The 16385-nt window shown below is 33.6% G+C and overlaps 1 protein-coding gene across 1 annotated transcript in view; it reads left to right on the forward strand.

The window, feature by feature from the left end:
• Nucleotides 1-9420: 9420 nt before the first annotated feature.
• Nucleotides 9421-16385, forward strand: part of LOC132705735 (liprin-beta-1-like) — a 46994-nt gene continuing 40029 nt past the window's right edge. The window contains exon 1 of the mRNA XM_060676582.1: nt 9421-9960. The gene's annotated coding sequence lies outside the window, so the exon portion shown is untranslated. The remainder of the gene's footprint in view (nt 9961-16385) is intronic.

Here is a 16385-nt window from a genome sequence, read left to right on the forward strand (position 1 = left end):
ATGGACTATGGGTGTCAGGGCCAGTCCCAACCCATTCGAGTCGATCGTCTCAATATTTTCTGAGATTTTGGGGAATAGAAAAAGAAACAAAAACACGCTGAAAGGTTAACAGGAGTTTAGAGCAATGTCATTATATATGTTACCGGCAAAGTATAAAATCAAGGCATTTTGTATAAAACCTAGGTAATTTATAAAATATGTAATCTTTTTTGATTTAAATATTTTTTTACACTTTGCCTAGACATTTCATGGAATAACTAGGGATTTTATAGAATGCCCAAGGAATATTAGGACAAGTGTTAAATGAAGAATAAAATAAAAGTATTTATTATTCTTTACTTTATTACAGAAATGTTTAACCTGACAAAGGAAACAGGAACATGAGAAACATCGTTAAAATATGTTTTAAAACCTATTGAAATGGTTGTTAATCTTTATTTTAACGAACGAAACAGGAGCATAATAAAAAATTTTCGAATATTATATTATAAAAATATTTATTGTTCTTGACCCTAATTACAGTCCAATAAACTTAGACGGTCTCATAGGAGGTGCAATTTTTGAAAAAAAAAACCCTATTTTTGGGACGCGTATGGAACGTGCATCACTAACAGTTTCGAGGATAGGAAATTTTATCAGTTTCTAAAATGGTCTGTAGGTATTTTTCCTGAAAGTCGTTAGTTTTCGATTTATTAGCAGAAAACTATAAAAATGCACGTTTGCGTTTTTTTTTTTAAATAATATGGGCTCTGGGCTGTGAAATAGTAAAATTACAAAAACTTTTGTAAGGCAAAATTGTTGAGAATATTGTTTTCTACAACAACAACAACGTTTAAATATGTTTCAAAACCTATCGAGGTCGCTTTTTCTATTTATTTTTGCAAGGTAAACTTGAATGGCATTTCCTTGAACAAAGTGTCTTTTTCTTAACGCACAGGCATCTCATTGATCCACAGTTCTGCAACTGCATCTAACAAATCCTTGACCGGTTCCGACAGACTGCATGTTGCAATGGACCGTAATGTAATTTCTTTATCAGGAATATCTTTAATTTCTAAGAATCTTTTCTGATACACCGTAAACTGTGATCTGGCATAGAGCGATTTAACCACTCCTTTTTTAGTACCGAGCTGGTACAGTTCATCGTCTGTTTTGCTTATTACTATTGCTAGAACATTGCGAGCATTACCTCGTCCCCTATCAACTTTGGGCACTGGGACTCGTTGTACCGACAGATACTGAAGGAATTTTTTACTATGCTTTAACACTTTTTCTGCTTGTTGTTTTAGGTTTTCTTTCGCAGATTAACGATTTTCTGTTGCCAGTAGGGTTTTTGAACATAAAGGACATAACATCTCAGACGCACGCTCCTCATCACTTTTTGAATCTTCTGGTACATTGAATGAATAGTTTGTTTACATGCTTTGCAACTTTGAGTTCCAGTAGTTTCTTCAAAACATACACCACATACACGAGTAGTCTCTGATGGCTCGGGACTCATATCTCGAATATCGAGTGGTTCGCTAGTTCCATGCTCTGCACTTGATGGTTCGTTTGTTAGGCAAAAGGCTGGTCCAGCGACATTTTAGAGGTTCTGAGTTCTGGTTGAGTTGCGTATTTTTGTTGATAACTCGCTCCAAATCATCTTCGCCTTCAAGATTTTGCTTCCTTTGGTAAGGCTATACCTACTTTTACTTTGCATACGAAGAGAGCCTCGTAAGGTGTTCGTTTAATTCCAGAATGATAGGCTCTATTTTTCATCAGCTGTACGAATCTTAATTCTTCATTCTAATGTCCGGTACTGTTATCTTGCATCCATGTAGTCAACATATTTTCGATATCTTGGTTCGCTCTCTCAACACTCCCTTGGTTCTGAGATTGTCTCGATTTTCCGTGCACAATGGCCTGCTTCAAATTATAAATAATTTCGTTGGTGATTTCCCGCCCATTATTAGCGGGCGCGCCAATTAAGGTAAAAATATCTAACAAAACATAAGAAACCTCTTCCACCCGTTTCGATTTAAGACTTCTTAACACAAGGAATTTAGTTAAATGGTCCTGGTAAACCAATATGAATTTATAATCATCATATGGATGTGACTGAAAGTCGATCAAGTCTACTTTGACAACGATAATTAAATTCAGAAGAAATAATAAGTTTCACAACAATGCCTTTTCTAACATCTTTTTGTTTTTGTTGACATGGTTCGCAAAGTTGAATATACAGTCCTATAAGCTATTATCTTGATTCGGGTTTAAAGGCCGTCGTCGATTGGAATTACTTCCTAACGTTTCGCTAGCACGAGTGGCGAGCTTCTTCAGAGGACCTTCCATTATTTTCGAAATAAAATTGCACTATTTGCAAGCCTTGTTCAGGCGTGAGTCTATTCATCATGAATTGCCAAACCAAACTGAGAATAAATCACTTGATAACTGTTAAATCGGTCACCATCTTGAACAGTAATGCCAACTTAAAGTTCTATATATCGCAAAAAAACACTCATTATAATAATTTGGTTCCGAGTAACATCTTCAAATAGAAAAGTAGAACATCTGCAGACATTCAGCTAGGTTGATATTTTTCTTTTTATGGGTTCGCTCGAGTTGTTAATATAATTAATTAGTTATTCTAAACGGTTTTTGAATGACCCTTGACCCGTTTGAAGAAGTGCCAGTCGCTGGCCAAGCGCCCAACTCGTATGTTAGTATATTATTTTTCTCAATTTAACGTTCTAAAGGTTCGAAACACGCGTGTTTTTCAATTTCTAGATTACCACGCCTGCCGGCGCACGCGATATTCTTAAAACGTGATATACTGCAGTCGAAGTCATATAACTTCCGTCCCAATAAACTCTTCTGCCACTTTCTTTCGATGCCATCGAAGTTCGCCAGTTTTGCGTTACGTTTTAATTTTTAAAATAGATTTGGATCGATTGTTTGTGTGTTCTTCTCTCCGAACTTTAAGTTTAAATTTCCACGTTTGATTGATCCTGAGTGTTGGTTCTCGTTGCACAGCGTCACTGTGTCTGACGATTCACGGAAAAGTTACACGTTTTGCTAACATTTCGTCACAGGTTTGTGACTATCTATCAACAAATCAAATATTTTTAATAGCCCGATAATGCCGCTTTTATTGACAAGTAGTGACAACTTTACAACAGCATATTCTACGTCCAAAATAATTTCCAGTTTTTTTTTTATATAAACCCATGTCGAGAAACTTTTCTTAATGGAGCCACAGTCTCCGAAAAGAAATGAACCGGCAAATGGTTTTTCATGAATATTTCCTAAACAGGTTTAGAGAAATTTTTGCGTTTTACTCATTTTGGCGTGCTGAATCTGATTCTTATAAATGTTGAACTTTGGACAGGGACGAAACTTTTGAGGGGTACAGGTAACAAACACTGCAATAACTTTTTATGGGTTGTTTTTTTAGAATTTTTTTGAAAAGTTGAAACAGAATTGATAAGTTATTTTGTTGTCAATTTGACATTTATCCTATTTTTTTGTTCGCATTGACTCTGAAGAGAACTAGGGGATATTCATTTTATTTACGGTTATTGCAATAGTAAGACGCGTGCCGCTGTTCCGGAGTACGTAAGACGGTTTCCACAAAGACGACAACCACATCGGAGAGTATTTTCTAACGAACATGGAAATCTACCAGAGTGTTGCAAGATAATGAATTTTTAGCTTGATAGAATAATACAAATGGAGGGACTACATCCTTATCAGTACACAATTTAAAACCCGGAGATTTGCCAAATCATTTGCCAGTGGATTCTCAACTATGAAGATATTTTTGACAAAATTTTATGACCTGACCCAGTTGCGGCTTTTGTTCTGCAATTCTTGCAAAAAACTTACCTTAACCAAAAACGTAGAATTTTTAATTTCTTCAATTATTTGTTCATGAAAAACTTTCTGAAATCTAATTTTTTTTGGAAGTGCCCTTAAATATCGAAGAATTTTTTAGGTGCTCATCTAGACTTGTAACTAATTATATTATAAATCCACGAAAGATCCCGGGATTCTCGCAAGTTTCGCTCTCATATATTGATAAAATATATTCTTTGACACATTATATTTCTGAATGTTTACCCATAAGCCGAATCTAGTTGAGTCTTAATATTAGTTGACCTTAATAACGCGAATTCCGTACAATTATGAATGCGGCCTTTAGAATTTTCGTGTTTCAGCTTTGCCGCCACCAAAAAGTAAGCAACGAAAACAACAAACAAACAGCATTTCTTTGTTACATCCACAAATCCCTTCATTTATTGAGTAAATGTCTAGTAAATTTTCGCTTATAACTTTTTCCTCTACTTGCACCAGCTTTTTCGATGGTAATATCTGGTAACCTGATGCCTTTTGCTTTGAATTCTATCTTTTCTGCGTATGAATATTAAAAAAATCTCATCACAGGAATTAAATTAAGACTATCTTCATAGTTTAAAGTGCATATAAATTGTCAGAAATACATAAAACAGAAGCACAGGCACTTTATTATTAATGTTTTTACCTTGACCAGTGCGGGGTTCGAGGTGTCCTTCGAAAGAGTACGTTCATCAGCTGAAGAACAACTTGGCAACCCGAGTTATCGCACTGGTGGATTTTGCCTGCGCGTTTAGAAGCATTTCCATTGCATTTTTTTTATCATGACGGTGGGAATGCGAAATGTTATGAATTTTATTGTTGATAAAAGAAAATTTAAGTTATTTTATTTAATTATGATTTTATTCTGGAAGTTCTTAATTTTTTGGGACCTCAGCAGCACTGCAGTGCATACGCACCAGCCGCTCCTTAGGGCAACATAAAGCCTTTATCACTCACAACTCGCATTTCTTAATAATAATAATACGAATCCGACGGTTGTTCAGAAGAATCAACTTTTTAAATGGGTTTTCTATCAATGTTTGATGGGTCATTTCATTTTGCCAAATAGAAAAAATGCTAATTCTTACTTAAATTTCCATAAAAATCATCTGGTCGAATATTCCTATACCTACTCGCTTGAAGATGTTCTGTTAGCATAATGGTGCACTTTGGACAAGGTGTAAAAGAGGTTTAAAGGGGGGGATTACGATGAGGCATAGGACGAGGTGGCAAAGTAAATTTGACGTCGTCTGACGTAAACGCACTAGATTGGGATAATATACATATGTAATTCTATGTATGCCAGAAGAGTTATTAAGGCGAATTAATGTTGCTAGAAATCAAATTAGGAATAATCATTGCCAGATTCTATGTATTCTAAGTAATGGAAATTAAATGCGCAGTTGTGAATTAAACTTACTGGTTAATATAATTTTATGTTTCATAAAAATATTAGCTGGTGAGCCATAACATGGACATTAATAAATAACAAACGCATCAATCCGGTTTCAAGGCATACTTTTCAATTTTTGATGAATAAATAATATGGGGATGCTAAACGGCGTATTTTTCGAATCCGTTTTCCTCGAAAACGGTCCATCCTAGCGATATCAACCAATTGGAACTTTCTCTCACACAACGTTTTGGATTTTATAAGAAAAAAGTGTAAATGTTGACCCACAAAACGTTACTGAAATTTGCAAAATTTGACTTTTATGATTTTCGAATCAGATTCAGTGTATCAACATTTCAAAACCTTTTCTCAACCTAATTCAGAAATATTCCTTTTAGGGTCTGTTAGGGGGCGTTTCTCGATACATGTTTATATAGAACACTAGGATTTATTTTGCACGTAGAATATGCTGTTATAGTTTGGCCCACTAATTTCGGGACACCCTGTGCATTGCTGCAGTTTATATTTATATAGTTCCCTCTAGAGTATCCTCTGCGTTGTTCCAAGTATTTTTTACAGAAAGCATTTTTTTACAAATGGAATAGCCGTTTTATTATCAAATATTCTGATAGATAATTATAAGCGCTTTCGTTTAAAATATATTTGAATATCTACATTTTCGAAATAAAAGCAGTTTTCTAAAAAAAAATCTTGTTATTGTTACATATTTGTGTAAGGTATAACGCATATTGAAAAAAGTGAATAAAAAACGTGGATACAGATTATTCAAAGTAAGTTCTGACGACTCTTATTGGAACATATTATAAGAAGATTTTGAATTGCTTTAATGGTATACCGCGTTCAATTGCGTCACATCGTTTGGCTTACCCTTCGACTGAGTCCCTTTTTTATTATTTTCCCTAGAATCTTAATATTAAATTATTTGAAAAATTACGTTTCTTTTCGGGTTTTTCAAAAAAATTGAAGAAACCATGTTACTGCCAGCTGCTGGGTTTCGGGGATAATAATTCACAATCTGGGTTTTACAAAGGGGTGGCTACCATACTTTCCTTGAGTAATTTTGTTTTAAATCGTTTGAGAATTTCTTCGCTGTCGTGCATACTGTGCGAAATATGAATACTGCGCATAGCCTAAGAAGTCGGTAATGAAATCCAAAATCACACGTATTTTTCTTTCCAAAATGAACTCCACTTAAATTTACGATCTATAAAGATTTTGATCATAAAACGTTGTCGCTTTAACGTTAGGTACTAACATCGGCCCGAATAAATGCCGTTCCATCTAAACGTTGTAAAGTTTTAGTACCAGTGAAGCCGTTTCTGATTTCAGCTTTTCTGCACGGAAAATATGAATTGTTTTTAAAATATTACAAAATCACTATTTTGATCAACTTTCGCTAATAAGTTAATTCTTCTGGAAATTCCGTTAGCATTTACGTAAAATATTTGTGAAGATGGTAATCGTGTTATCACACTCGTGAATTTTTGGTTTGCGGAGAAGAGACGGGTTGGTTTTAAACGGTTTACGCTTCATATAGCGTATAATTTGAATTCTCAGGCGACTGAGTCGATGGGAGATAAACCTTTTGATGTTGGTGGACCCGACCCTACCTTTCGTCTACTAATTGCGACCCTAGTATGAAAATATGATGACAATGTCACCTCTAACCACAAGTTTTGTACATTCAGAATGTTTATAAATTGCGTAAAGAATTTTGGGTAGAATATTGTAAATATTACCAAATTAAATTCGTTACTAACAAAATGTTCTTTTTTTGAAGTGAATTTTCTTTGGAAAATAATTGTAAACGTCATTTTAGTCCAGAGTTTGATATTTGGCACAAGCGGAACGAGTGCTTAATAAATCAGTGACGACCATTTTATGGATACATTTTTGCAAAACATACCCAATATATTCACACAAACCCGTGAGAAAATTACCGGAAGTGACTCGCAACCGTGGGTAAAGAAAAAGACATCCTAGATTGACACGCGTGATAAGTGTATAATTGACAAAAGAATAGACAAATAATTTTCATCTTTCGATGCTCCCATGAAAATGTTTTACAATCTGATTGTTTTATACTTTCATTTTCGTGGTCTAGATCTATGTATGAATTGCGTCGTGGAATTGACCAGCCATTTTTGTTGTGTCATTTATTTAATTGCAATCAACAGACTTCGCAACCCAATAACAGATTACAAACTCAAATCTTATGTACATTAACCGCACGTTATCGCAAAAAGAGAGAGAGAAAAAAAAGGAAAAGTTCCTTGTATTTACAGGTAACACTAAATACAATACTTTAGGTACTAAGTGCTACCTTTTTTAAGTGGTTTTTGAATGAATTGGTGGAATTAATGTCCATTTCCCAATCAATTTCATAATGAATTAATTTATAAAAAAAACGTTTTGATTATAGCGTTTCATAACGAAATTCTTAAAGTAAAGTTTGATATGGTATTTCAAATATGTATATTCCATGTTTATTATATTATAAAAAGTGTAAAAATTTCTTCTGAATTTTTTCTATTTCGAATCGTACTAAAGTATACTTCTTACTAGTACACACGCCCCTTTTTGTTTCGTGGGTTTCGAAGCTTATTTTTTTCATGTAAACGTAAATTTAAAACATTTTTGTACATTAAAGGTTAATTTGCTTTTATTGGCCTATTCTTGTGCTCTATGCGTATCCGCATGGACTAAAAGACAGTCTTCTTAATCCCTAATAACTCTATAAAATTTAAAGTTGTCTGCGAATAATTCACACTCAGAATTCTGAAGAACATTTGGCAGGTTATTTATTAATAAACAGTGGACCCAGATTCGACCACTGCGGAACGCCTGAAAATGGGGACAAATTCGTATGACTATACAGAATATCGACAGGGACACCAAAAGGATCCAATTTTTGGTCAACTCAATCTGTAAATATAACGTCTACTTGTTTATTGTTATCTACCGATGGATTCATTTATTTTATGTAAAAAGCTGATTAAGTTGATCTCTGTCGATCTTCTTCTCCTCTTCTCTCTTCTTTCTCTAAAGCCGTGCTGGTTTAGATGTATTACTTCTGATATATGAGAAAAGATGGATTTATAGAAAATGCTCTCAAAAATTTAACTTGGTGCGTAAATGATTGCCACAGGTCTATAATTATTAATTTCTGACTTTTTCCCACTTTTGACTATTTTAACGGTATCAATGTTGTGTATGCAGAATACCTAACAATAATTTTGTGCTGGTATTAATTAATAAACATTTTTCAAAATAGGTAAACCGTTTTATTGCATAGAGTTACAGTATGTATAACTAAGGCTTTCATACGATTTTTAGTTTTATAAGTAAATAATAAAGAAAAATCAGTTGGTATTTTTATATCAATATAATTCTCCCATTTATATAAATGAGCAAGTCAAAGACCTCATTATTATCCGTCTTTTTCTATTGCAAAATTTGCCTCATTTTTCTATCAGACCGTTGAGATTTCCATTTTAGATTTCACGCTGTAACCTCTCCATAATACAATCGTAGTTAATGTTTATTGATTACACTGTCCGTATTTGTCATTTTAATTTGCCATTCATTCCGACACTATAAATGTTTGATCAGATCAGATTTCAAGCTGATTAAAAAAAAAGGCCAATACAAATTTGGTTATTTTTTGCATATTTTATAGCATATTCTTGATTTCTTTAACAGGAAAAGTAAATACCTATACATAATCTATTTTCGTTGACAATGCGTAAATTTATCGATAGAGTTTATTTTAGAACCCCACAAATTGAAAGCGTCCCCCGAAATTAGTCGTTCCCCTGTTTTAGATTTAAAGCCACTTGTGTCGCCAAGAACCCGAATAACTTCTCGCTTATATTATTAAATCCCGTTCAGAATTAGAAAACTCACCGCGTGAGTCTCTGACCCGTTTGTTTTATACGCGGAATAGTGTTTGGGTAGTATCAATGTGGGATGATGTAGGTATACCTACGTGTTGAAAAAGTTGTTACGGTAGATCGCAGATATATTGCATTCAAATGAAAACGTAAGGTCATTTCGTTGTTAACTGATTTGATACTTGTTCGCTATTTTATTTCGGTCGTGTACGTTGTCTACATTCGGTTATTGTACCGGGCAATGGTATGACATTTTTGTGTAAATTGTTTGAACGTTTTTGCGTTTAGTTCTCTGTAAAAAAAATAGTATCTAGTTTCCATAAAACTTACCGTAAGGGGTGAGTCGATTAATTCATTTTGAAATATTGTCGCAAATACAATGTTGCCAGATTCACCCAATGGGAACGTTCGAAATTGAAACTTGTTAATATCTAATTTAGTAATTATAATTGTTCCGTCTAATCGGAATTGTTTTTTCTTTTTATTTTTCCTTAGTTTTTGATAATTCGGGAATTTTTATGTCGAGCAAATTGAAATTGGTTTTCATTTAATTAATTGCTGCGGTTATATTCTCCGCGTATTTTGGTGACAATCTCACTGGGTATATGGCCAGAAAAAACTCGTATTTAGCTGCGGTGTCGTACTCCGCTGTGATTGGGACCAGTACGACTCAGGTAGAGACTAACCTGAGAGCATTTTCCGCTGGCCAGAATTAAAATCTCGAGTGTCGTCAAGTATTGCGAAATTGTGCCAGTCAAAAGCCAGAGCTGCATCAAGGTAGGCCAAGAAGAAAAGAGATTGTCATTTTTCGTTTCGGTACATCAATATATTATTATTTAAATCGCCGCGTTATTTCTAGCTTCAATTTTATCAAAATTTACAGTCTACTAACCTTAGACATAAATGTTGTTTGGATTCATTTATACCTTTAAAATGTTGTATTGTATGCCGCGTGTTTGTATTTTCGTGTACAAATAACAACTTTCTTATTTTAAATAGAACACGCGATATAATATATTTTGAATTTTGTTAAATTTGATTTCCGTATTGATATTTTAAAAGTAAAAATACAGGGCTATCAAAAAGTAAAATGGAATCTCTCCATTTATATAATTAATCGTATTTCAAATTACAAATTTCAATAAATAAATAAAATGACTTAGTAAATATAATCTATACAACTTAACGTATTGATTTTTTGATTTTAATATAATATGTTGAACCAACATCTTGTTACTTTCGAAAATCGATGAAATAGAATTTTCGAAAGTGTCTGCGCTCGTATAAAAATTTTATATCTCGATAACGGGATAATGGGATCGCTGTTGGTACAGAAATGATCACCGTGTTTGTCCGTTTGTCGTTTTTTGGTTTTCCCTGAATAACTTTCGAACCGTTTGACCTACAAAATTGAAATTTGCCTCCTTTTTAACCCTCCACGAGGCACGTAAGCTTATAAGAAATGGCCCTGATCCGACGCCGTCCCTCTTTTTTTTGCCTTGCTATGAAACACGATAAGTGTTCGAAATTTGAAGCAATCGACTTCATATTTGGCACATATATGCAGCTTTGTTCCGTGACGGAATCTATTGAAAATGGGCGGCTGGGGGGTCGGGAAGTATTCTAAAAAAATAAAAAATCGCGCGTGTAAGGGTCTACAAAAAACATCATTTTTCATATATTTCACACATTTTTTCGATTATATACAGGGTTTTCAAATTATAGGCAAAAATCTACAAGACCTTGAAAATTGTTTTTTTACAGAGTAAATTATTAGCCGCTAATCAAAAATCGTAAAAAATATGGCTAATTGGTTCAAACGGCGTCATAGGCCGCATCAAGAGCTACAATTTTTGCATTTGCTGTTTTCGTCTATCACATACGCTGTTCGGGATATTTGAAAAAATTCATATTGAAATCGCTATTTCTTGGGCTGTCAAGACGACCTGGCGTCATTGATTATTACGGCGCACTGCATGGTTTCAGAAAAAACTTATTTTCTCGAAAACCATTTACTATTTTCAAAAAAATCTTGAACCAGGACGCGTAGAAAATCCTCTATTCGAACAATGATTGTATCATATGCAGGGTGTGTAATTTATGAGCAAAAAATCTAAAATATAAAAAATTATTGGCGATAAATGAAAAACCGTTAAAGGTGGGATAATTTTATTTGAACAGTATCGTAAACCATGTCGTGACCGTTTCATGTTTCGTCAATTATACAGAGCGCGAGATATTTGAAAAAATGTTATTCGACAACGCTATTATTTGCACAAATTTTGATATTTACCGATATTTGCTGTAACTTTGATGTTCGACGAAATGTGAAGGACATTTTATAGAGGGTGCATGCACAATTAAATTACATCGATTTTCCTTTCTTTTATAATAAAAAGCTGCTTCGCGCTACGCACTTGCCCCTCCCAGTGACGATTTTTCAAAAGCAAGCTTGTTTAACTTGAAATGATACTTACCTTGAAATTTGAAATGTAAACCCCCAATCTTGTTTCGATGTTCCCAATCTACGTTGCATTCTCAAAATTATATATGACATGTTCTAGACAACATGATCACCAAATGGCGGCTATTATGGAAACAAATGTTAACGTTTGATACATTATTTTAACGAGAATTTCACCTAGATTTCGAAAACTAAAACCAAATTGCAGATTTCCCTATGAAATTATAAGGTTGCCATCATTTCGAGTTAAACTGAAAATGGGTTCACTCCTTACGACAACTTAGCACGTTTCAACACACTTTGAAAACCTTATAATTTGACTACAATATTCCATGCTGGTATAGTATGTGTAAATCTCTGTAGCTGTTTAAAAGTTTTATCAAAGTTTACAGAATAATATATAAAGTTGTCTCACTCGCAGTCCGCTTCACTTGAAAGCGCAGTGCCTGCTTTAGATGTTTATTGTCGTCCAAAATATCGATCGGGATGATAAAGTATTTAAGATTCGGTGTTTTATAAATGAAAGGAGACTCGAATCACCTTTTTCTCAGTGAAAAAGAACCATTTATTACATTTTTATTCGACTCTTACTTGACTGGACGGACATTTTGACATTCGGAGATTAAACGCAGACTTTAGCTCGTATATAAGAATTGTTTTACCAGAAGAATTTTTAAAGACATTTTTAACAATACTGTTATTATTATACCTTAAAACAGCCCAGTCCAATAACTACCAAATTGAGCATTTTATATTTTAAATGTCATAAGTGACAGCTTTCAATTTAGTGTGTTTACTCTACACATTTTTAAAGCTTGACTGGCGAATTTGAGAGGAAAGTCAACCTTTGTATATAATGATGTGATATAATCGAGAGGAAAACTTTAACTCGGACGAATAAAACTAACTGATTGGAAATATTGTTTTTATTTTTGCAACGTTTTCGCCATATCGAAATAAATAAGAACTAAAACTTCAGATTTTCACGGAATTATATATTTTGACATGACAATTGTTTCGACAACACCGTGTATTTATCAAATGAAATTTGATAAAGATAACAATAGTCATGTCAAAATATATGAACTTTTAGTAAAAGCCAGCTCAGTTCAATTTTAGCCATATTGGGTTATATTATTAAATAAAATCACTAACTATCCTGGACTAAAAGGTAATTAATTTACATTTAGGCGAGCAGTGGCCTCCATTCATTTAAGCTTTGTTTAGACTCCTGAAAGTGCAAAAAAACCCTTACATATAGTTTTGGGAATACAGCCATAAATAATGCAGTAAAGCGAGGATATAATTAAAGTTTATCAAACCGATCCATAAACTTTAATTTGTTCTTTTTTGCGCACACTCAGTATCTAACTGCAGAAACCGATCGACGAGAGATGAAACCTCCTGTGTACAGATTCTGGTGCTTAACTGCACCAGCAGCGGTACGGGGCCGGTAGGTAGTTGTGCAGTCGTGCGCGTGACCCCGAGTGAAGCAATTTATATATGTATTAGGTCTAAAGCACACGATAGACAACCAATTTATAGGTTGACATGCGAATTTGCCTGTAACTTCAAAAAAGTTGCAGCATGTTGAGCAAATAAATGTTTGTTACAGAGCACGCGAGCACTCAAAATATTTCGTGATTACAAACGTTTTAGTCGTCATTTATTTTTAAATGATCTGCGTAATTCTTAAGAAATTTACCAATGTGCCTTATAGGATAGCTCGTCAGTTATAATACGACCAAAAATATAGTGCATTTATTGCCTTGATGTTTTAAGCAGACCTTCGCAGGACCGTGGTAAAACCCATCCCAACAGATATTTATTCTGCATTCAGTAGGTCTTACCTGAGATGGACCGTAACGCATATTTGAAGAAACTTGAAATTTTTATTTGAAACGTAAACGGCTCATTATAAATTTGATTAAGCATTCATGCTACCGGGTATTTTCTAATAAATAGAAGCGTTTACTTTAACATCAGATGATAGGTATCGTTCTTAAGAGTTTGATCTAAATTGCAATATGTTCGTCTATATTACGGAGGTATTTGACTGTAATCCTTCCAGTAAGTACATATTTATGTATCCGACTCTCGATCTTTGACCCTACGAGGCTGTTTTCACTGGATAGTTACAGGTGAGTGTGAAAATAATCATTTTTGTGTGCCTGTCTATTAACAACATTCTTCTTCTTGTATTTTTGTGTCTTCTACATAGTTCTTTGATTTGTACATAACAGTCTTTTTGGATTGTATTGGATTATATTGGATTATATTCGCATTAGATAAAGGTACGTCATAAGAATACATGTAAATATTTATTTGAATCTTACAATTAAACATTTTTTGAAGGTTCCTGTTTTTTATCAATTTAAAATCAATTAATTTAAAACATGACCGCAGAAATATTTGAGGACTGAGACCAAATAAGAGAACTGTTACCAAATAGTGCCTCCTATCATTCACCCCGAATTAGAAAAATTCCAAATACTTCTTCAAATAAGAATTTCTGTACGAAAACGATTTATATTTTGAACACGAAAAAAACTTCTGGAATTATTAAAAATAAAACATTTTAAGAAAGACTACAAAATCGATTCGATATCACAACAAAACGGAGATTACCCCAGTATAATTGTATATTTAACTCGATTGTGATGATTTGGTCTGAGTTGAAAGCGCATATAAGAAGAAATAACACTAGACCAAAATTTAGTGATAGTACCATAAACGTAATTCGGCAAGAGCTAGCTAAAATATCAGTACAAAGCTGGTCTGTCTAACTGTGAAAAATGAGTAATAAAAGAAGAAAACATGACTGATACTTCATTATTATTATATTTAATATTTTGTATATAAATAATGATTTTTCAAAAAAAAAAGTATAAATAATGATATTACTTTGTACTAATTTTTTTATGTACATGTTTGAAGAATTGATCGGGGAAAAAGATTGAAAACATACTTATATCCCGCTTGTTAGTGTAGGTAGATACATGTCTAACACGGTCCTGGAATGGTTACGGGTGAGGGTCTGCTCGGCAGGGTGTTCTATAAGGGACTGTGGTTTTGGAGTAATAAAAGTTAATCAGGCACTATATTTCTGGTCTAAGTATAGATAATTTGGCGAATACTATATTTGCTCTTCAAGTTGGCTTACTAGTACAATGGAAATAAAGAATGAAGAACTTATCTTAGCAGTAAAGAAAACAAGATATTTATATGGCGGAACTATAGCTGAATATTCAAGCAGAAACGTAAAGAAAAAGCTTTGGACTTGCCCTTTTAATAAACGCTATTTACTGGATGTAACCAAAATGCTCTGCTTCTCTCTTTTTTTCTTCGGCATCTTAAAAATACCGCGACACAACGCAAGGTTTATGTTGTTCCGGACAAATAATGTCGTGTGCGTTCGGCCTTATTCTGTAAACTTTGGTTACATCTGAAATACGCGTCCAGAACATTGTAAAGTTGTGTAACCTCAGTATGCATTGTTGTGTCCAAATAATTTTAGCGCCTTTGCTCCAAGTTAACAAGTTTTTATCATGTAACGCCCATAGTTTGAAAATGTATTTATTATAACAAAATACCCTAACATGACGAACTAACGTTACAATTTACAAAGGTACATTAAAACTAAATACATTTATCTTAATTCAGAAGTGTAAGCAAAACTATTTTTAAACCCACAAATAAAGAAAAACATGAGAGAATGTAGAAATAAATTTAATTTAGTCCTAGTAAATACTCCTATTGCTTGACTCCTAAATGATTGAGTGACAAAGCAAAAATATCTATGTGCAAAAAATAACTGTTATAATTTCTGTGCAAAAGAGACATTGGTGGCGCATAGAATAAAGCAGACGTTCTAGTCATTACCACCCTAGCATTAAACGATAATTTTTCCAACAGTTTTGAACAGTCTACTCTGTTATTAACAATATTGTTCAAAAAATGGCACTGTATATTATTTGCCATATGATAGAATCCAAGGCTTACTTCATACGATACACCTATTGTAGTTATATCTAAAATTCGTGAGAAAAATATATTTTTTTGAATGGTTTCAATTCTGTTTACATACTTGATATTGGTGACTCAATTCAAGATGGGACCGCACGTTGGCGTTATAGAGTACGACCAGCGACTTGGGATCTTTTAATTCTTTGCTATCCGTTCTAATATAACCCAAGTTTCTGTCAGCCTTTTTTACTATGTTTTCAAATTAATTTCAAAACTCAGTTTTGTGTCTATAGTTACTCCAAGATCCCTGATATGCTTTACTTCTTTAATACTTACTCTATTGAATTTCTAATCAAAAGTTATATCATTTTTTAATTTACTGCAACATTTGTCAACATTTAAAAACAGTCTATTTTTTAAGCAGTAGTCGTAAAATGTATCAAGGACCTCCTGAAACTTGCGTCCATGTTCCTGACAATTTTGCAAAACGAAAACATTTAGCGGCGTTCGCTTTGACCAAAGAAAACAGAATAGGTCCCAAGTGCGATCCCTGAGGTATGGCAGACGTGATATCAATAGATTTAGATTTAGTTACATTTAACTCAACAAGCTGAGTTCTAGAACTAATGTATGATTGAAGCGTTTTGTAAAGAGAACCGTGTACACCGAAGTTTTTAAGTTTTACTAACATTATAGCATGATGTACTTTATCGAATGACGTGGAGAAATCGGTGTACACAGCATCCATTTGCATTCTATTGTCCAACGCGTC

Source organism: Cylas formicarius, unplaced genomic scaffold (assembly GCF_029955315.1).
Source record: "Cylas formicarius isolate icCylForm1 unplaced genomic scaffold, icCylForm1.1 PGA_scaffold_7__23_contigs__length_41026272, whole genome shotgun sequence".
In the NCBI taxonomy this organism is placed as follows: Eukaryota; Metazoa; Arthropoda; class Insecta; order Coleoptera; family Brentidae; genus Cylas; species Cylas formicarius.